The 23,366-nt window shown below is 43.9% G+C and overlaps 1 pseudogene; it reads right to left on the minus strand.

Annotated features, from left to right (window-relative positions):
- Window positions 1-463: 463 nt before the first annotated feature.
- LOC132658480 (AP-3 complex subunit sigma-1-like) overlaps window positions 464-23,366 on the minus strand; it is a 166,236-nt pseudogene continuing 143,333 nt past the window's right edge.

Here is a 23,366-nt window from a genome sequence, read left to right on the forward strand (position 1 = left end):
GAGAGAAAAAGGTCATAATGTTTGCATGCAATACATACTTCATTCTTTAAATAACAATTATTGTGACAAGTAACAGACATTATTAAGGAATGCTGCACTTGTGATCCATACAGAACACCAGCATTTTAAGTTGTGTACAATTTAAAGAAATGTCCTGAACACTTTTCGAAATACTGTAATAGCCAATACATGGAGGCATGCCTCAGGTGGCCACAGGAATGCAGTTTAGAAAATAAAGAAAAAAATAATCACACTGGAACTACTTAATTTCTTCAAAACCACTGAGCAAGAAAAGCAACATTGAACTTCCATACTGATTTTACATTACGTCTATACAGTACCTTGACTTAAATCCAAGAGTAAAAGTTAAGACTCTCCTCCTCTATTTTTGGTAAACAACTGCATGGTAAACTTGGATGATTTTTTTCCCCTGGATTTTACCTGTGAGTGGCCTTTTTAGTTTTTATTTAAAAGAGAGAAGGTTTGGCGCTTTATACTGATGTCACCAATGTCAATATTTCTTGGGATCTCAGGAAGGTTCATATTCTTTACAGCTGATACAGCATGGGCCGGAGCTCCCGCTAAGCCAGCCTCAGATTTCTCCAGTTTATGCATCAATTTGTGTAACAATCTCATTCATGTTGGTCTTCAATACCATTCTCCCATCACTATTTCTTCAAGAGTATTGTGAACCTTGTCTACATGGAAAGTTAAATCCAGTTCACAGACGTTTTCAAAACACTTGTCTAATGTTTCCGCAAATACTTGAATTAGATCTAAAATGCCAAGTTCACTTTCTGAAGAATCCACACAGAAGACAAAATATAATGTTGCGTAATGTTTATAAATCAGTTTGTTGTCAGATCCTCCGATTAATAATCCTCCTTCTAGGAAATTGCAAACATTTTCATCTTTTTTAGATATCAAATGGAATGTCTCCCTGATGATTTGCTGTTGTGTATCTTCACTCTGTGATTCCGAGTCAGGGTTGGGTTGGGTTCTCCCCTACCCCTACTCTGGCGCCTCTCTAGAGATGCTCTGTAGATTGTATTTTTAAAACTCTTATTTGACCATGTCCCACGGCTTGGACGACCTTAGTTCCCTGACCACGGATTGAACCTCCCTCTTAGACAGTGAAAACACGGAGTCTTCTTAACCACTGGACCACCAAGGAATTCTTTTGAATCTTGGTTACTGCTTCCCTGTGGTATCTGCTGTGTCTCACCAGTATTTTCCTCTCCCACAGAGCATATTAACCACAGAATTCTACAGTCTCTGCAAATCAAAAACTTGATCTGGGTGGACAGCAATGCAAGGAAGAAGGAAAGGGTATTAAGGAAAATAAAAAGACAAATGTATTTGGTTAAAAAAAGAGTGAGTAAGTGAACGATGGTCTCTCAGTTGTGTCTGACTCTTTGCAACACCATGGACTGTAGCCTTGCAGGCTCTTCTATCCATGGAATTCTCCAGGCAAGGATATTGGAGTGGGTTGCCATTTCCTTCTTTATAAAAAAGGAGCAAAGCCATTAAAATGACTTTTTTAGTCAAGAATTACACAGAACCTAAAGAAGAAAGGACATCTCACCATCTGTGACAGCATGGATGAACCTGGAGGATGTTATGCCAAGTGAAATAAGCCAAACACGGAAAGACAAATATGTATGCTCTCACTTATAGGTGGAATACGAGGTAGTTAAACTCACAGAAGCAGAGCAGAGCGGTCATCACCAGGGGCTCGGTGCAGGGGGAAACGGGAAGGTGATGGTTAAAGGGTATCAAGTGTCTCTATTTTAACGGCTGTCACTTATTTACTCAAAATTTAGTTTTCTTGTTTAAAAAATTCTTTCTGAGAAACCAGTGAACAACTTTCTGTGTAGATCATTTTACACATATGTAACAAGTACCACTGGAGAAGGCAATGGCACCCCACTCCAGTGCTCTTGCCTGGGAAATCCCATGGACGGAGGAACCTGGTGGGCTGCAGTCCATGGGGTCGCTAAGAGTCGGACATGACTGAGTGACTTCACGTTCCCTTTTCACTTTCATGCATTAGAGAAGGAAATGGCAACCCACTCCAGTATTCTTGCCTGGAAAATCCCAGGGACGGGGGAGCCTGGTGGGATGCCGCCTATGGGGTTGCACAGGGTCGGACACAACTGAAGCGACTTAGCAGCAGCAGCAACAAGTACCGCTAGAGAATACATTCCTAAAACAAGAATTGCTGGGTCCAAGGGTGTGTGCATTTGTATTTTTGATAGATAGTGCAAACAATCTTCTGTAGAGATATACTCAGATTAACTTCCCACAATGTACAGGGTGGTTCTCATGTTTAAACTTATTTTTGTCCTTCTGATAGAGAAATCAGAGTTTGTTGAACTTTTCTTTTTACAGTGTGACTGAACATTTTTTCATATGTTCAAGAGACATTTTAAGACATTTATGACATTCTTGGACTTTCCTGGTGGTTCAGTGGCTAAGACTCCGAGTTCCCACTGCAGGGGGCTCAGGTTTGATTCCTGGTGGGGGACCTAGTTCCCACAGGCCACAATAAAGAGTTCGCATGCCACAACTAAAAATCCTTCATGCTACAACAAAGATCAAATATCCTGCTTGCCACAACTAAGGCCCGGTGCAGCCAAATAAATAAATAATTTACAAAAAAACCTTTGTAAAAAAATTCACATTCTTAATGCTCCCCAGTCTTGTGAATCCTTGGCAAGATCCAGTTTGTCCATAGGTCAGCTGAGTCAGTAGCTTCCTCCTGTTGGGCTTTCCTTCCTCTTGATGATGTTTACTGAGCCGATGGGCCACACATCCCCTCTTCCTGTGGCTCTGAAAGAGCTCTCCCTCCACAGAGGGTATCTTGGCCTCCCCTGGTCTTTCTACCATCCTCTGCTGATGCAGTCCCTTCTCCATCACTAGCATCACCTGCCTCAGACGGCCCATCTGCGGACACCACAGTCGCAGCCCAGTCCTGGCCTCTGCTGCACTGACCCAACCTTTACCTCTGACTTTCTTGTCTGCCTGTTGTCATCCAGGCCCATCTGGAGTCCATTCTTTCCTAGCCTGACTCTGGTCACCTACTCTCAATGCAACTGATGCTCTGAATAGCTCCCCGTAGTGATGACCTCTATCCCTTCTTTGAGAATATGCTGTATCTACCCAGCACTGTTGTCTTGGTCAGTCCCTGCTATAACAAAATACCATAGACTGGGTAGCTTATAAATGACCAAAGTTTATTTTTCACAATTCTAGAAGCTGGAAAAATCCAAGATCAGGTCCCAACTGATTTGGGGTCTGCCAAGGGCCCATTTCCTGGTTCATAGATGGCTGTCTTTCCCTTGAGTCCTCACACGGCAGAAAGGTAAAGGAGCTCTCTGAAGTCTTTTTGTGAGCCCATGAACTATAGTCTGCCAGGCTCCTCTGTCCACGGGATTCTCCAGGCAAGAATACTGGAGTGGGTTGCTGTTCCCGTCTCCAGGGGATCCTCCTAATCCAGGGATCAAACCCTCGTCTCCTGCATTGCGGGCAGATTCTTTACTGTCTGAGCCACCAGGACCCTTTATGAAGGCACTAATACCAATTATGAGGGCTCCATCCTTATTACCTATTCTCCTCCAAAGTCTTCACCTCCTAATACCAGCGCATTGGGGATTATGTTTCAACATGTGAATTTTGGTGGTAGACAGGGTTGGGATGGACACACATATTTAGTCTATAGCAATTGTGCTGAGTGTCAAGTGTTTTGCAGGAATTCTCTAAGTGTGTGTGTGTGTGTGTGTGTGTGTGTGTGTGTGTGTGTGTGTGTGTGTGACTCAGTCCTATCTGACTCTTTGCGACCTCAGGACTGTAGCCCTCTAGGCTCCTCTGTCCATGAAATTCTCCAGGCAAGAATACTGGAATGAGTTTGCCATTCCCTTTGCCTGAAGATCTTCCTGACCCAGGCATCGAACCCACATTTCCTGCATTACAAGCGGATTCTGTACCCCCTGAGCTACCAGGGAAGCCCCCTTTAAGTCTTTACAAGAACTCTATTTTAAGGAGGAGGAAACTGAAGCTCAGAGAAGGTACATAAACTCCTCAAGGGCAACAGGTGGAGATGGAGGAAAATTGAGGAGGGTGCTGGAGGAGTGAGAACTCTGTCTCTCCTTTGCTCTAAAGTTCATGCTGTCCATTGTCCCAGGGGTGGTGCTAACCAGACCTTGACTTCTGGGGTTTGCTCATGATTGCTTTCTGGGGCTTGCCACCATGTCTCTCCAGTTCATGCACACCTTTCTCTCTCTCAGTCTATTAAAAAATGTCTTCCTCTGCAAACTGGCCTGATCTATTTTCAGGGGGATGAGTGGGAGGGTAGAAACCACTGCACTGGCCCCTAGCATAGGGACTGTAGCCCAGAATGACTCAGGTCTTGAGGTTTACCCTTCAGACTTCCTCTTCCCAAGGCACCTACATGCTGGGGTCGAAGGTTGAGGAGGGAGTGGAGAAGGATGGGGAAGGGTGTCGCGTCGTAGAGAACCCATCACTCCATTCTGCACTCACTCCCTCTCGTGCCTGGGCTGGCGTGCCCCTCCTTCCCAGAGGCCTTGCTCCCTCACTGGGGATTATTCTCTCAGGAGCCTCTTTATTCTCCTTGCAATCAATCTGGCATCTGTCAGGCAACCCAGGGCATCAGATCCATGCATAGGTACGTCGCTTATACCATGTGGTCCCAAAAGGCCTCCTCACCTCCAAAGGTTCTATCAAGTCAGGGGCTGCCCCAAGATCATTGTTTAAGGGTCTCTGAACCTTGCAGTGCAGAAGAGGCTCACTCTATGATGAACATTCTGAAAGGCCAGCTATACATACAGATATCCTGGGCCTTAACCATGGCTCCACCAGACCCTCCCTTAACATAATCTGCCCCTTCCTCCAAGCCTTGTTCCATGGTCTTGCCTGGACAATGGACCAAACAGTCTGTTAAAGTTGAATTAACTTTCACTTGTATTCCTGTCTTTGGTCTCTTAGTATCACTGTTTCCTTTCTTTACTTTTTTTTTTCATTTCATTTTATTTTTATTTAACTATTGTTGGTTTATAACACTGTGGTGGTTTTAGGTGTACAACTTCAGATTCTTTTCCATTGTAGGTTATTACAAGATATTGAATGTAGTTGCTTCTGCTATATGGTAGGTCCTTGTTGTTTATCTATTTTATATATAGCAGTGTGTTTCTGTTAATCCCATAATCTTTGGTGACCATAAGTTTGTTTTCTATGTCTGTGAGTCTGTTTTTGTTTTGTAAATAAGTTGATTTGTATTTTAAGATTTCTCATGTAAGTGATACCATGTGTTGGTCTCCCTCCGCTGGACGTGGCTGACTTTGTATGGTAACCTCTAGGTCCATCCAACACAGTCTCTTAATTGTCCATCTGCTCTCAGTGCCACTGCCTTGGGCAGCTGCTACTTCACTGGCTCATTCCAAAGAGCTGGATTCAAACCCTTCTTTCCCAGTGCCCTTCTCAGACAGACAAACAGACACACACACACACACACACACACCCTTGAAAGATCCAAGATTTTTGGAGACAAAAAAGTCCTTTCCCATAGAAGCATTATTTTGTAACTTGTGGCACCAACAGTCTGGCTGGAAATGAGGTGCTGTGGAGGAGCTGGGTCTAGCGGATGGACGCAAGGTGGGAGCAGTGACCTTGGGGGCTTGATAGCCAGCTTCTACTCTGCTCACTTGAGTTCTTAAGGGAAATCACTTTGCTCTCAGAGCCTCATGTCTTCTCATCTGTAAATGATGGGACTGGACTTGCTGGTCTCTGGACTTGCGAAAGGAGAGGGAGACTGTTGTCAGTCTTCATGAGAGCAGGTTAGCAGGGGTAACAACTTCCAGCCACAGAGGGAAGAGAACGCATCTTTTCCTTACACAGTCTAGCCCAGGCTCTCAGTCTTGGCCTTATAGATATTTTGGACCAGATAATTCTTTGTTGTAGGGGGCAGTGGTTCCTGTGTATTGTAGAGTGTTTTACAGCACCCCCAACCCATATCAGTAGAATCCCCTCTCTAGCTGTGACAATCAAAAAATATTTTCGGACATTGCCAAATATCCCATAGGATCGGGTCAAGATCCCTTCCAGGTGAGAACTACTAGTCTACATTATGCAAGCCTGGTTGGCTCAGGCGGTAAAGAATCTGCCTGCCATTGAAGACCCAGGTTCAATCCTTGAATCGGGAAGATCCCCTGGAGAAGGGAATGGCAATCCACTCCAGTATCCTTTCCCGGAAAATTCCATGGGCAGAGGGGCCTGGCGGTCTACAGTCCATGTGATTGCAAAAAGAGTTGGACATGACTGAGAGGCTAACACTTTCACTCTCACCCTATGCAACTTGTATAGATTTTCTTCCTGGAATAAAGTCTTTCTTCCAAGAGAGCCAGAGTGTAGACCACAAAGGGTACTACTGCCTTCCTCTGTAGGTTGTAACCCGAGGGCTGTGGACACTGATCACAGCAAGTTTAGTTGTGGTGGGCTAATTTTCATTTCTCTGTATTTGCTCTGATCTTAAGCATCTTTACACTGGCTACCTGGGAAGCAGTGGTGTCTAATGAGTGTTTGAAGCTCTGAATGAGATGAATGCTGGCCCACAGGAAATATGTTTCCTCTAAATTCTTTCTTTAATTTTGGAGAGACAAGGAGACTGTAAACTGACTCCAAGAAGTTTATCTTAGTTGACACTCCAAAACATCTAACCATTGCTCTAGGCTGCCTGTGATAAGATAGGAGAGCCTTCACTTTGAGGGGCCTGAGTGCTGGATGGGGCTGGTCAGACAGAGCATTAGCTGCAGAGCAGCAGGATTTTGAAGCTGTGTTCAACAATGGAAGCCAATGTAATCAACCCACAGACCTAGGTCACCACAGAGGGCAGACCTATGAACCAGGAGGAAATCAGTTTGCTCCTCCGGGGGAGGGGGTGTGGGAATCACTCAACGCAGCCTAAACAGATCCAGCTTCCAAAGGGTTCCAAGAAATACCACCCTCATGGGATGCAGGTAAACTGCGGGACTGGCCCCCATCCCTGCACACAGCGTGCCTGTCAAGAGATCTGAGGTCAGGCTGCCCTTCCAGGGTCAGCCTTGAGGGAGAAGGGGCTGGGAGGAGACTTCGTGCCAAGGTCAAGTGCAGCCTGAGGGGTGAGTCGGGAGGCTGGTGGGGAAGATACCAGATCTGGCTGTGAAGCCCAGTCCTCTTTCCTTTGGAGTTACTGGTTCTCTAGGGGAACTTCATATATTTTCAGCAAGAGCTCACAGTACCATCCCATCTGCATTCATCTGGTTCTTCCCTTACTAATTTCTCCTCCTTCCCCAAATTCTCACCCCAGACCTGCAGCCAGTCTGGTTTGTGATTCCCCCGGGCTGACATTACAGGTCAAGAGGAGATGGGGGTGGCAGTGTCTGCATATACAGATGCTAGGAGTGTTAGAAGTGGGGCGTTTCTGTAGCTTTTATTCCCTCATTTGCCTCCCACTCAGTCTCTGTACCTCACTTGTAAGAACTACTATTATGAACTCTGGATTTTTCCTATAGCACCGCTCTCCCCACCTACCTGAACCTCTTTTTTTTTTTTTTCACATTTCTTTTGGCCACGCTGTGTGGCGTGTGGGACCTCAGCTCCCCTGAGCAGGGATCGAACCTGTGCCCCTGAACCCATGCCCCCTGTATTGGCAGGGAGGAGTTTTAACTACTGGACCACCAGGGAAGTCCCCACCTCCTCGAACTTCTGATTGTCCTTTAAAGCTTAATTCAAGGCTACCTCCTCAGGAGAGACTTCCTATCACCTCAGTCCGACTTGGAGTCCCTCACATACGCGCCTATGACATCAGCGCTCCATCTTTGAAGTCTGGTCCTCTTTACTCTGTGTCTGTTTTCATGCTTGTCTTTCCTCACCATTTGCTGGACTCCTTAAAGACAGAAATTAAATCTTCTGTCTCTGTATGCTTTAGACATTTCAGCATTAGCCCTAATTTATTAACAAATAGTCCTACTATTTATTTAGTAGGCTATAAACAAGTATCTGTTGGCCAAATCAATAATTTAGAAAGCCTATCAGAATTCCTGGGTGAAGTTTTCAAAATATATATTGCTAGATCCACCCCTGGACATACAAATCCTCCAGGTCTGGACTGGGGTTCGTGGATCTGCCTTTTGAAAAAGCCTCATAATCATTTTGAGGTTCACTCATGGTTAAAAAGCACAGACTTCATTAGATCTATTCTACTCACTCTGAAGCTAGAGGGGGAAGGGACTTATCTAATATCATGCGGAATTGAACTAAGTACCCAAATATCCCTACCAGCAATCATGCCCTTTCTTCTACTTTCTAAAAAAAAAGAAAATAGAAATGTGTTAGGAAGAAGAGATTTGATGTGAGGCAGAAACAAAATATCGGGATGAGATGAAAGTTCTCTGGCTCTTCAACAACAATAATTACCATTAATGGTAATAAACCCCATTGTGGTAGGAAGGATAGACATTACTAATGATGCAGCAGATGCTTGGGAGAAAAACTGCAGCACCGCTCAGCTGGTGACAGTCAGGGGAATGATGCAGCCCCAGTCGCCCTGCTTTCCTGCTTGTGAGGCGTGTGGACCGCATTTGCCTCGATAAACATCCATACACAGAGCCATTCTTGGATTGTTGGAGGAGGGAGGGTTGCAGAGTGCCTTTAGTCCTGTGATCCTGTTCTAGAGAAGAGGAAACTGAGGCTGGGGATGGGAGCGGGGAGTGACCTCAGGAGCTGCAGCCAGTTAATGGAAAAACTAGGCCTATAATCTAGTTCCCAACTCTTTGCCAAGTATGTGCACACTGGTTATTCTTGAACAACACAGTTAGATGTTTTCAGGTTGATTCCCTCAGGAGTCCCCAAAAGTGTACACGTCAACCTGATCTTTTAACCTAGCAATTCAGATTTGATGGAGCCAGGGTCTCCACCATAAGGAATTCAGCTTCCTCTTGGAGGTATTCTGCCTGTCCACTCAACTGGGCCTCCTTGGACCACTTGAGGGGAAAGTGAAAGTGAAAGTTGCTCACTTGTGTCCAACTCTTTGCGATCCCATGGACTATACAGTCCATGGAATTCTCCAGGCCAGAATACTGGAGTGGGTAGCTGTTCCCTTCTCTAGGGGATCTTCCCAATTCAGGGATCAAACCCAGGTCTCCTGCATTGCAGGAGGATTCTTTACCAGCTGAGCCACAAGGGAACCACAAAATACTGGAGTGGGTAGCCTATCCCTTCTCCAGCCCATCTTCCCAACTCAGGAATCGAACTGGGGTCTCCTGCCTTGCAGGTGGATTCTTTACCAACTGAGCGATCAGGAAAGCCCTCATTTGAGGGTATGGCCTTTGAAATTCCACAGGACTTTGTCAACAAAGGTCTGTCTAGTCAAAGCTATGGTTTTTTCAGTAGTCATGTATGGATGTGAGAGTTGGACCATAAAGAAAGCTGAGCACCGAAGAATTGATACTTTTGCACTGTGGTGTTGGAGAAGACTCTTGAGAGTTCCTTGGACTGCAAAGAGATACAACCAGTCAATCCTAAAGGAAGTCAGTCCTGAATATTCACTGGAAGGACTAATGCTGAAGCTGAAACTCCAATACTTTGGCCACCTGATGTGAAGAAATGACTCATTAAAAAAGATCCTGATGCTGGGAAAGATTGAAGAGAGGAGGAGAAGGGGATGACAGAGGATGAGGTGGTTGGATGGCATCACTGACTCAATGGACATGAGTTTGAGCAGGCTCTGGGAGTTGGTGATGACTGGGAGGCCTGGCATGCTGCAGTTCATTGGTTCACAAAGAGCTGGACACGACTGAGCAACTGAACTGAACTGAGGCATTCTCACTTGTTTTGACCCTAGTCTTCATGTTCGGAAGTACACGTTACCATCTGTCACCTTTAAGTCTGGAGGAACAAACTCTTTACTCCGATCACAATTACCCGCACGCTTCCAAAAACTCACTTTCTCTGCTGCTTCCAATGATTTGCTCCACCTTGAGTGCTTCTTCATGTCAACATCACTTACCCAAATCCTTCCCATCCTTAGAAACCTCACCTGTGCTCCTGTCCCCTGTGAGGCAGCCTTGTCCATTCTCTGGGGTCTTAGGGCTCTCCTCCCTTTCAGCGCTTGCAGGAGTGTGTATCATCCACACCAATCCTTTGCTGTGTGTCAGGCTACCTTGTTTTAGGGTTGGGGACATAGTTTTCCCTGCTGGGTGACAAGCCCCTGGGACCACGGTACATGTGAGTTATTAATTCTCTGCAGAGTACGTGCTGCGGGGTAACTCAAATCAACAAACGTTTATTGAGCTTTGTGTGGTGCTACCTTGGGACTCCTTGTTATGGGGAAAATAAGTGTACTTATTGTTCAAAGCTCCTTTTATTTGGGTTTGCGCTTCCCTGGAGCCAAAAGCCACATTAACTGAATATATACACCGCTTAAGTAAATAGATGTGAGGGTGGACACAGGGGTTTTCTACTGTCTATTTCGGTGTGAAGGGTAAATGAAGGGGAATGAGGGAAAAGGGGGAGTTAAGCATCAGTGTGTGTGTGTGCATATGGAAGCAGAAAGCTAAAGGAAGCATAGTGAATGTGTACCTGTGGGAGAAGGCAGGAGGGAGGAAGACATTTATTTAGAAGCAGATGAAAATAATGAACTCCTCGTGCAGAATGACTCCAATATGGAGTGTTAAAATCTAGATATTCTTTTTAAAAATGAGCATTTCTCAAGTGCCCCGGGTTGGCTAGGTTTCGCTAATAACACTATATTTCTTAAAACTTCAACTCACCTCATCCAAACCAGTGCTTCCTAACATGAAATTTGCTTTTATTCTCAATAGATAAGGAAAATAGTTTTTATTCTCCATTTAGGTTAGAATCAATTCTGGCAGCAGTTCAGACACTCCTCGGGGCACCAAGAATAACCAGCAGCTTATCTTTGTGAAGGTCTTTTTGGGGCCCGTTTCTCATTCTCTGGGATTTTTCTTTTCTAGCCTTCTGAATTTTCTTTCTTTTTTTTTTTTTCCAGTTTTCATTTATTTTTCATCACATCTCTCTTCTTTGACATTCCTCCATGGTTTCCTTTTCAAGGTCTCACATTTATTCCTCCCAGGAATGAGCATCTCATGTTAATGGAGGGGGTATATTTGGGGTCCTCAGAGTAGCAGGAGAGCAGTTTGGTAAAGTAGAGAAGTTCTTGGATGAGGGCACGGGAGTCTGGGTTTGTGTGCACGGTTTTATCACTAACAGACTGGGTGACCTTGGGCAAAATTGCAACTTCTTGGTATTGCCGTAGGGCCCTTATCTCTAAAGAGAAGGATTTGACCAGTATGATCTCCAGGCATTAACTTTCTGTGCCGTTTATAAAAATACAGCTGTATTTAAGAAGTGAGTTTTGCCCTGGTACTTGGAAATATGGGTCTTTGGTGATAATTAGCGCCGGCTTTAAAAGTCGTTTTGTGTTCTGCAACTTTGTGGTTACTCGAGCTTTCTAAATGAGGGCTGGGATTTGGGACCAGCATTTCCCAGGTTGTCATCCATCAAACACAAGAAACTTTTCCTGATAGGAGCCTACTCTGAAAGAAACAGGGAGATAGAATAGTAACAGTCCTTGATTTGTGTGTGTGTTTTTAATTGTGGAAAGACACAAAACATAAAATATATCCTATTAACTACTGTTTAAGTGGATAGTACAATATTGTTAGCTTTCATTGCACTTGAATTTCCAGAACTGTTTCATCTGACATGATTGTAACTCTATTCATTGTATAGCAACCCCTATGCCCTCTCTTTCCCCCAGCCTCTGGAAACCACATTCTACTCTCTGTTTCTATCAGTTTATATACTTCTTATCCAGGGAATTAATTCAGAATTTGCTTTTCTGTGATTGCCTTATTTTGCTTAGCATACTGTCTATAAGGTTTATTGTGTTATAGAATGTCACACACTTCCTTCTTTTAAAAGGCTAATATTCCTTGACTTGTATTCTAAACTAGACTTTTTCCTGAGTCTTATACAAATAAAATTAAACCAGATATTTTGTCTCAACACACTTTCCTGCACCTGTGGGTGGTTCATGGTGCCCGCACCAATGTAAAAACTTTTTGGGCAGATTGGCCTAGTACCCACTCACATATAAGGATGGTTCTCTTTACCCCTGATGTGTTCTCAATGTTGCATGATTATTATTTTTTAAACTATTTTTCATTAGAGCTGTTGTTCAGTCACTAACTCATGTCTGACTCTTTGTGACCCCCATGACTGCAGACACTGTCCAGTGATTTCGGAGCCCAAGGGGAAAAAAAATCTGACACTGTTTCCATTTTTTTCCCCATCTATTTGCCGTGACGTGATGGGACCAGATGCCATGATCTTAGTCTTCTGAATGTTGAATTTCAAGCCAGCAGTTTCACTCTCCTCTTTCACCCTCATCAAGAGGCTCTTTAGTTCCTCTTTACTTTCTGCCATTAGAGTGGTATCATCTGCATATCTGAGGTAGTTGATATTTATCCTGGCAATCTTGATTCCAGCTTGTGATTCATCCAGCCTGGCATTTTGGATGATATACTCTGCATAGAAGTTAAATAAGCAGGCTGAAAATATACAGCTTTTTCTAGAGTTAGGTTTATACATAGCAGAAATCTTTGTCTATAAACATGGCCTCTTAAATAGAATGATCCGACCTTTGGGGACAATCTAGATTCTTGTCTTGACTCTACACATCCTTGGGCAAATGTTTTCCCAGTGTGGGGCTCAGTTTCCTCATCTGTAAAACGGAGAGGTGAGAGTAGCTCAGTTGTCCTCATCAAGGGTCATTTTTCCCTTCAGTGGACATTTGGCAATGTCTGAGGACAGATGCTACTGGCATCTACTGAGTAGGGGCCAGGGATGCTGGCCTCCAGGGCCCAGGAGAGGCCTCTTCCCTCCTCACTGAACAACTATCCAGCCCCAGATGTCAATAGTGCTGAAGCTGACAGGTCCTGGGCTAGCTAATGTCTACCATCTCTAAAATGCCATGATGCTTTCCATCTCTTCATCTTTCCCCTTCATATTCTCATCGGCTTGGGCCCAAAACACAAGTATAAAGTAGGAGAATTTGCCTACCCTCTCTTTTCTCCTTTCATACACTGTCCTTCCCAAGTTTTCATTCTCTTTCCATTTCCTTCACTATTTCATCATAAAGTGGTCTGGGTTTAAGAGGCCTATTTATTTGAACAGAGTTGAAACTAGGTGGGATCAGGCTGGCTCAAGGGAGGAAGACATCTGATCAGCCTAGGTCTTTGCTCCCACGTGGCTTCCTTCTCACGCTTTGGGTCCATGTGTGGCCACCCCTCCTCCCCTCTTAACCTGCCCAGTTGTGTCAGCTGGGGTGTACACTACAGTTTAGTTCCAAAGCAAGATGAGGTTTAGTTTCCAGCTGCTGTTAGATTTTGCTCTTTATGTTTTCCTACCCTCACAGTCCCTGTCTTACCCAGAATTTTAATGTGTAAAAGTAAAATCATCAGTCTATCTGCCTATGTGTACTTACTCCAGAGGACTAAACATACTCCTTGTATATAACCTTGTCTTTAAGGCAAGCTTTAATGATCTCTGGCATGTCTTCTATAATAGAAATACATTAACTATTCAAGCACATAAGCCAGCGTCTATGTGTAATCTTTGATAACTCCCTATCTGTCATCTCTCAGACTGAATCCATCTCCAAGCCCTATTGATTTTGCCTTCTAAATATTCTCCAAATCCCACCACTTAATGCCCCCTCTGTCAGTAAGTGAAAGCGAAGTTGCTCAGTCGTGTCTGACTCTTTGCGACCCCATGGACTGTAGCCTACCAGGCTTCTCTGTCCATGGGATTCTCCAGGCAAGAGTATTGGAGTGGGTTGCCATTTCCTTCTCCAGGGAATCTTCCCAACCCAAGGATCGAATCCAGGTCTCCCACATTGCGGGCAGTAACTCCAGGGCAAATTCCTATCACCTCAACCTGGACCACAATCATCTACTCTTGACCACTCCAAACAGATCCTTCTTAGCCCCCTCCAGTCTTTTCTTCACATTGAGACAAGAGCCACCATCTCAAAGCAGAAACAAGAGCACATCAACCTCCATTGTAAAATCCTTCACTGGCTTCTCACTCCACTGAGGACAAAGGCAGAGCTCATTTCCTGGGCCTTTATGATCGCTCTTGGATCCTGCAGAATCCTTCTCTGCTCTCTTCCCTCTGCCCCCAGCCGCTTCTCTGGACACTTCTCCCGCTTCTTCTCCCTCTTTTGGTAATATTTATTTATTTGGCTATGCCAGGTCTTGGTTGTGACGCTGGGGACCTTTGATGGTCTTTGGAACATGCAGGGTCTTTACTTGTGGCATGTGAACTCTTAGTTGTTGCATGTAGGATCTAGTCCCCTGACTATAGGTTGAACCTGGGCCCCAGCATTGGGGACATGGAGTCTTAGCCAGAGAAGTTCCTCCTACCACATTTTCCTCATTATTTCCTATTCCAGTGAGAGTGGCCATCTTTCAATTCCCGGAACTGTTCATGTTCCTTCCCATCTCAGGGCTTTTGCACAAGGTTTTCTCCTATTCTCTCCTCCCTCACTCCAACTTCCTGTCTTAAGGCGAGTTCTCCAAGAAGTCTTCTCCTGACACTGGAACATGAGTTTGTCCAGTTGGTGTGAGAAGCAGTCCAGAAAGCGCTGGTAAGGGAGTCAGGATAGGGAGATGAGCTGGGAATGAAAGGAAGCCAAGACCAGATGCAAGGATGAGGAGGTTCCTGGTGAGGACGGTGAAGCTCAGTTTCACCAGAGCCTTCTAGAAGGTGGGGCAGATCATGCTTGGAGTCGTCCAACCTGGGGGCTTAGGAAGTTGAGATGTTTGTGCTCCTGGGAGTGTCAACTTTCTCATCCTCCTGCCTTGCGCTGTTAAGGACTGAGACCACCCTATGGCCAGAGAAAGCCCTTGGGCAGAGCACTGACATCATCGGCTACACCACGTGCCCTTCTTCACCAAGTTAATTTCTATTTATTCTTGGATTGCAGTTCAATCATCACTCTTTTAGGAAGCCTCTCCAGACCTTACTGAGAGAGCGAAGTGCCCTAATTATTAGCTCTTCCAGCACCACGGTCCTGTGTAACACCTGTGATTCTTTCATTAGTCACACTGTGTAGTCTAGTGTAGTCTCTACCACTACACTGTAGGCAACACAAGGACAGAGACTTGGTCTATTTTTACTCACCTGTGTCTATACTGCAACCACAGTGCTCAGCCCAGGCTTTGTGAAATGAATGTGAATGCTCTTTAATTTTATTCTTTCCCCCCTGTAACTGAATATACAGATTTTCTTTTATTTATACTCTTTTAAACACTTCTAACAATTCCCATTTTTGTTTGGATTATATTTTTTGTGCAATCTATTCGTTTTTATACCAAGATTTGTCTTAAGTTATAGAAAAATCATAAAGGTAAAAAAAATTATAAACAAGTGCTGAAACAGTGCTGTATAGACATAGACAGAGGTGTTTAGATACAAAATTACTGATTGCCAGGCTGTGTTATCTTAATATGGCTCAGTATTGCCTGAAAGATAATTTTGACGTATTGCTCTTGGAAAGGAGTGTGAGTTCTACAAAATTGTAATGAGTGAAAGTTAAGGGCTGAACTGTGTGTTCATTGATCTACTCTGTGATTCAGAGTAGAACCAGTTCATAATAACTTTGCAGCCCAGGATAACTTTGGGGGTATGGTCTATTTCTTTTAAAGAGAAGCTTCTGTTGCTTTGGTGAAAGGCAGATGCAATTGCTTCTTGGGAATACATTAGCTGGGTCTCCAACAAAGACTACTGTAAGTGGGAAAAATGGGGCAAAACACAGGAAAGATGGAGCAGGGAGTCTGCTCAGTGGATCAGATTAAAATAAATATACCAGGTCACTTTCCATCACATTCTTTCTCTCTTTCTTATTCTCATTTCCTTCCCCTCTCTTCTTTGACTCTCTCTGGGTTTTCCATATTTTCTTGGGTTGTACTCAGCTTACTTCCATGTCAAAGAAAAGATGAACACCGATATCCCCATGGGCTTCCCGGGTGGGGTAGTGTTAATCTAGCAAGTCTCAGTAATGAGAACACTTTTGTCTTAGTACCCAAGTACCAGGGAATTGACTGGTTTTGTCTGAGTCATGTATCTGTTGCTTGGACCAATCCCTGTTGTATGTGAAAAGGAATACCATGATTGGTGAGCTTGGAAGGAGGGTATGGGAATTATGAGTGGCAGCCCCACCAGAACTACATGGAAGGAAGAAAGAAGGTTGCCATTACTGAAATAAGGAGAAAATGCTGGCCACAGAGGAACAACAGATGCCCCTGTAAAAAGGAATGAATTTGATTTTTCATTAAATTTTCATTTGGACACTAATCCATTTATTCAAAAATTACCTAGTGATTCTCTTATTAGGACCGAATACTGTCAGATATAGACACCAAAGATCATTTCCCATCTGAAGTAACTCAATATGGTGGAGGAGAGGGATAAGGAAAGAGTTATAATAGGTATCAGCTTTCATCTATTAGAGTAACCCAACTGCAAGACATTAAAAAACTTCTTCTTAGGTCTACCCAAAGAAGCTGAGAGCTACCCTGACAATGAGAACCATATTTATTCCTTCTGACTCTGGCCATGACAAAGCTAATTGGTTGCTCTACTATTCTGTGGGTGAGGTAGAGGAAACAGTGAGGAGAAGCTCAAAAATTGAACATCTACTCAGAGTTCTGACAGTAAGGGGAAATTATCGAGAGTCCAAGGATTCTATGAAGAAGAAAAGCTCCTAATCATATCTCCTGGACTTTGAGAATCAACCCCTATGTCTAGGGCTATAAGAATCAACACCTTTCTGGTTTGTCTGGAGAATTTCTTAGCAAAACTTGATGATATGTTAAGCTTGTCAACCATCAAGCATTTACAATACCGCAATTGTTTGAACAGTGTCACTTCTAATAGTTTTCTCAATCAAGTGTCCTCCTACGGAACGTCCATGACCTTGGCCAATGTTCTATGAAGTCATTTTCTGAAATTCAGTTTGGAAGTTCCTCTAGTCTCATCTACTTGAGAGGTTAAAAAAAAAAAAAAAAAGTGATCCATAGTAACAATAACCAAAGGCGATCGCTGCTAAGTGACTTCATTTCCCATTGAAAACCAACAGGGATTTAGGGCGAAGCTGGCCAGAATTGTTTGACTTAGCAATAAAGGACTGTTTTCTTTAAGGTCTACATGGCCTTTAATTTACTGTCTTACTGTTGTCTAACCCCCGCACAGACCTCCCTAAACACACATTTCCAGCACTCTACTTGTTACAGGCCTCAGCACAGGTCTGAGAACTTCCCAGCAGAGAGAGAAAGGGCTATAACTCACACAAGTTCTGAAATTTCATGCAGAGAAGAAGCCTTCATCACTTCTGTCCCTGTAGCAGGCTTCTTAGTAACACAGCTTGCACTTTGACACAAGGTTGCCACACCTGTCATCTCAGGCTTCCTGAGACAGGTCAATCCTCAGAGTGGTTTCAAGGAAAGTCAGTGGCAGGAAGAGAAAGTACTCCTTTCTTTTTTTTTTCCCTTAAATTGATTGTTTTTTTATTGGAATATAGTTGATTTGCAAATGTTGTGTTAGTTTCTACTGTATAGCAAAGTAAATCAGTTATACATATACAGATATCCACCCTTTTAAGATTCTTTTCCCATATAGGCCATTACAGTGTATCAAGTAGAGTTCCCTGCGGTATATAGTAGGTCCTTATTGTGTGTTAGTTGATCACTCATGTCCAACTCTTTGTGACCCTGTGGACTGTAGCTCTCCAGGCTCCTCTGTCCATGGGATTCTCCAGGCAAGAATATTGGAGTGGGTTGCCATGCCCTCCTCCAGGGAATCTTCCCAACCCAGGGATCGATCTCGCCTCTCTTACATCTCCTGCATTGGCAGGCAGGTTCTTACCACTAGTGCCACCTAAGGACAAAAATAAAACAACAAAAAGTGACCATGCCATCCTCATCTTTGCATGTTATCTCAGAATTGTCTGGTATATTGCTCAAGCTCAGTAAATATTTGCTGGCAATTGAAAGTGAAAAATGAAGTCTCTCAGTTGTGTCTGATGCTTTGTGACCTCGTGGACTGTAGCCTACCAGGCTCCTCTGTCCATGGGATTTTCCAGCAAGAGTACTGGAGTGGGTTGCCATTTCCTTCTCCAGGGAATCTTCCCAACCCAGGGATTGAACCCAGGTCTCCCACATGGCGGGGAGATGCTTTACCATCTGAGCCGCCCGGGAAGCCCTGGTAATGGAAAGAGCAAAACTAATTGCTGTCTGGAGACATTTGGTCAACCTTGTACTGATGACCACAATTTCACTCCTTGTTCTTTTAAAGCACAATACTTCTGAATTTTGAGAAATGGAAAATTTTCTAATTTTTTATGAGCTTTAGTTTAGTTATAGTGCAGTCTAACATTTTATGTCTAAAGTATATATATATCTTCATATTGCAGCATGCATTGTCTTTCCTTATGGATAACCGTGTCAACTCCTTAACTAAATAGATATTATTTTCCTTTTTCTTTTCACATTTCCTTGACAGCTGGTAAAATATTATAGCTGTTCTTAAAATATCTTGATGTGGCTATAATTTCTCTTATTGACTCCTGGTGGAGACGAGATGGGAGTCTATTCATTCTGTGGTTTTTCTTCCCTCCTGGTAGAAGCCCTTGGGCAGCTGTCTGCTTTGTTGGGGCCGGGGTGGAGGCCTGAGCTCCTGTCTGTTTTGCTGCCTTCTTGGCCAGAGGTCAACCCCGAGTTTCTTCTGAACCTGGGGGAGTGGCTTAGGCAAATCTGGTCTGTTTGGCGATTGTCAGGTTCTCTGGGTAAGAGACTAGCAGCCTCTGGTGATTAGAGGGGAATAGAGTCCTCCACAAGCTGGCTAGGGGGAGGATGCTGCAATGAAAGTGAGTCTTTGACAAAATTCTGCCAGATACACAAGGGTAAAAGAAGATATGCAACTTGCTCTTGGAAGTTCAGAGGTGGCTCTTCTTGTTGACTTCATGAGAGTGTTACTTCAAGGTGAGTGCCATGGTTTCTGATGGTTTTGGAGTCAAGTCAAGCTCACAGCCCACGCTTGCCTATCCTTGCTGTCATAAGGCATTGCATCACCACATGGATAGACCTAGAGAGTGTTGTACTGAGTGAAGTAAGTCAGGCAGAGAAAGACAAATGTCATTTGATATCCCTTATATGTGATATAAAGAAATCCGAAAAGAAATGATACAAATGACCTTATTTACAAAACAGAAACAGACTCACAGACTTAGAGAAGGAACTTATAGTTACCAGGGATGAAGGTGGAAGGGCAGGGATAGTTAAGGAGTTTGGGATGGACAGGTACACACTGCTATATTTAAAATGGGTAACCAACAAGGACCTGTCGTATAGCACATGAAACTCTGCTCAGTGTTATGTGGCAGCCTGGATGCGAGGGGAGTTTGGGGGAGAATGGATACATGCATATGTATGGCTGAGTCCCTTTGCTATTCACCCAAAGCTATCACAGTAGTTATAGTTAGTTAGCTATACTCCACTATAAAATTAAAAATTAAAAAATACATAGATCACTGCATCCACATTGGATTAACATGGTCACACAAGGTGATTGTTGGAGTCCCTTGCAGTGGTCCCCAACCTTTTTGGGACCAGGGACCATTTTTATAGAAGACAAGTTTTCCTCAGACCACTGAGGGAGATAATGGTTTAGGACTGATTCAAGCACATTGCAGTAATTTATTATTTAATTTATTTATTTTAATTGGCGGCTAATTACTTTACAGTATTGTGGTGGTTTTTGCCATACATTGACATGAATCAGCCATGGGGGTACATGTGTCCCCTCCGTCCCGAACCCCCATCCCACGTCTGTCCCCATCCCATCCCTCCGGGTTGTCCTGGTGCACCGGCTTTGAGCACATTACATTTATTGTGCGCTTCACTGCTGTAATTATTGCATCAGCTCCACCTCAGGTCATCAGGCATCAGATCCCGGAGGGTGGGGACCCCTGCCTTCAAGTACAGGGAGAGGATTTCTCTAAAGATTTCCCCCAAAGTTATGAAGTCCTGGGCTTGCCTGATCCTTAAACTTCATTTATACAGGTATGGAAGGGTGTGGATAATTTCCAACAAAATTTAGTAGAATATATATAACATAATTTTTTCCCTATTTTAGTCATTTTCCAGTGCCACAATTCCATGGCATTAAATACATTGACATTGTTGTGCAACCATTACCACCATCATCTCCAGAACTTTTTCATCATCTGAAGTGGAAACTCTGCACCCATTAAACATTCAACCTTCTCCCCAACCCCCCAGCCCTGGCAATCATGATTCGACTGTCTATTTCTACCAGTTTGACTACTCTCCGTACCTAACACACAGAATCATACAGTATTTGTCCTTTTGGGTCTGGCTTATTTCAATTAGCATTAATGTCTTCAATGTGAACATGAAGTCGCTCAGTTGTGTCTGACTCTTTGCGACCCCATGGACTGTGGCTTGCCAGGTTCCTCTGTTTTTGGGGATTCTCTAGGCAAGAATCCTGGAGTGGGTTGCCATTTCCTTCTCCAAGGAGACTGGATAATTTTTATTTCTCGAATACCACTTATTTCACCCCAAATAAATTATTCCTAACATCATTTATGCTGTTTAACAAACCTGTGGAGTAGATTTAAGTCACAATGTCTGAGGGGCTTAAGCAGCCACCTCTGAACTGTTGAGTCTTGTTCAGGGTTTTTCATATGATAATGAATCACCTTTTACACATTACATAGTTCATAGTCTTAAAAGTCTTTAAAAAGTAAATTACCACATTGACCTTATGACCTAGTTAAAATTCAAATCTCCTGACAGAGGTAATGCTGAGTATTAAAAAGGAAAGGGCTGTCTAAACTGAGTAGCAGATCACATTTGCTTCTGTGAGGTGGTAGGGTTTCAGAGATGGGCTGCAGAATCTAGAGTTCTGCACAAAACTCTCTCTGTGTGTATTTCTGGGGTAAGAGCTCAGGATTTTTACCAAATTCTCAGAGAGGTGTTCGTGAACTTCCTAACGATATAATGAGCCATGTTGAAAGGGAAAATTCAATTTTCTGCAGTGTTTTTGAGGAAACAAAAGGTTCAGATATCCACATGGGGTGGTTTTTGAGGATGGCAAAAGGTCCAGTTACCTATGTGGGGTGGTGCAATGCACTGAAAGCTCTTGGCCCCTTAAAAGTCATATGTTGGTACACTGCCATATGTAAGCGAGGTAGCGAGCGAGCGAGAAGTTGTTGTATAACACCGGGAGCTCAACTCAGTGCTCCGTGACAGCCTAGAGGGGTGGGCTGGGGTGGAGGGTAAGAGGGAGGCTCAGGGTAGGGGGGCGGCCTATGGATATGTATATTAATGGCCCATTCACATTGTTGTATGGCAGAAACCAACACAGCATTGTAAAGCAATTATCCTCCAATTACAAATAAAGTAAAAAAATTCACATGTTGGAATCTTAACCTTCAATCTGATGGTATTAAAAGGTAGGGTCTTTGAGAAGTGATTATGTTGTTTCTCACGAGTGGGATTCGGGTCCTTATTAAGAAGACCCTAGAAAGCTCTCTCACCCCTCCTGCTGTATGAGCACACAGTGAGAAGGAATCCATCAGTGAGCCAAGGAGAGGTTTCTCACCAGATATGAAGTCTGCTGACACTTTGATCTTAGACTTTCCAGTCTCCAGAACTTTGAGAAATAAATTTCTATGGTTTATAAACCACTCAGTCTAGGGTGTTCTGTTATATCAACTGAACTGACCAAGATGGGTAGGTGGGAATGTGGAGAAACTCAGGTTTATTGCTTCTGAATTCTCATGCTGCTGAGCCCCCTGGTTGACAGTTGCACTCAGCACCAGGCTGAACTGAAGAGAGCAGCTTTTTTGGCCTTCTGATCACCTCCTCTAAACAATACATCTTTGCTTTTATTGATGTCTGTGCCTCCATAAAGTTACACTGGTTAATAGCTCTAATTGTCACTCGGGCTGTGTGTGTGTGTGTGTGTGTGTGGTCCCTTAGCCTTAGTTATTTTATGGTCCTCGGTATGAGTGTTCATGTTTTGTAATTTCTCTTATCAGAGCCAGTGATCTCTTATCAGACCTGCAGCCTCAAAGCTTTACCTTACTCATGAGGGTAAGAGCATCACACAACTTCAGGGGACACTGTTCATCTTCATTTCCTGTGAATGGCACCTCCTCGAGGTGGACAGTGAGGCAGCCTTGTTAATTGCCAGTGCTCTCTTGTGTGTGATGATGCCACCGAGGTCTTCACCAACACTCACTTATTCCCCTCTTTCATATGTGTATTTAGTGCGGACTGTGTGGAAAAGATCAAAGAAGAATCAAGAATAGGACCCTTGCTTCTGTGTTCCAAATTAGCAAAGTGATTGTTGGGATTTTGAAAAGACTTACAGTGATCAGCTAATGAGGGCATTCAGGGAGATAAATAACATCAGGAATCTTTCACAGCTAATAATTCCCTAATTTTCTGTTTCAGCCTTTCTTCCCCAGATTTTCAATGCTATGCCAATTTGGCAAGCTGATATAAATCATTCTTTCCTACCTGGAATGTTCTTCTTCACTCTGACTGCTTGATTTCTCTACATTCTCAAAATCTCAGCTCAAGTTCCATGAAATCCATGAAGCCTTCTCCAATCTCTTCCACCCACCATGTTCCCTCTTCCGAATTTAGTACCATTCAGGGTGTGCACCTCACTATTAGCGCTTACCACGTATGGCCACACTGTGTTCATTTCCTTTTTAGACATGTGTGGTCAGTCCTGGGTGTTCTTTGGAAAGACTGATGCTAAAGCTGAAACTCCAATACTTTGGCCACCTCATGCAAAGAGTTGACTCATTGGAAAAGACTCTGATGCTGGGAGGGATTGGGGGCAGGAGGAGAAGGGGACGACAGAGGATGAGATGGCTGGATGGCATCACCGACTTGATGGGCATGAGGTTGGGTGAACTCTGGGAGTTGGTGATGGACAGGGAGGCCTGGTGTGCTGTGATTCAAGGGGTCACAAAGAGCTGGACACGACTGAGTGACTGAACTGACTGAACTGATGGGACAATACTTTGATACTTTATCTGGGATAATTCTCCTTGCTGGTAACTTCGGTTGCTCTGCAACCCTCTCTTTCCAGGGAGGCTGAGGCATCTACTGAATTGGGGGTGCAGATTTAGAGAAATAGTTCCCAAGACCATCCTCAGATTTAATGCCTCTCGAGTACTCACAGATCCC

This window comes from Ovis aries, chromosome 23, assembly GCF_016772045.2.
Source record: "Ovis aries strain OAR_USU_Benz2616 breed Rambouillet chromosome 23, ARS-UI_Ramb_v3.0, whole genome shotgun sequence".
Lineage (NCBI taxonomy): Eukaryota > Metazoa > Chordata > Mammalia > Artiodactyla > Bovidae > Ovis > Ovis aries.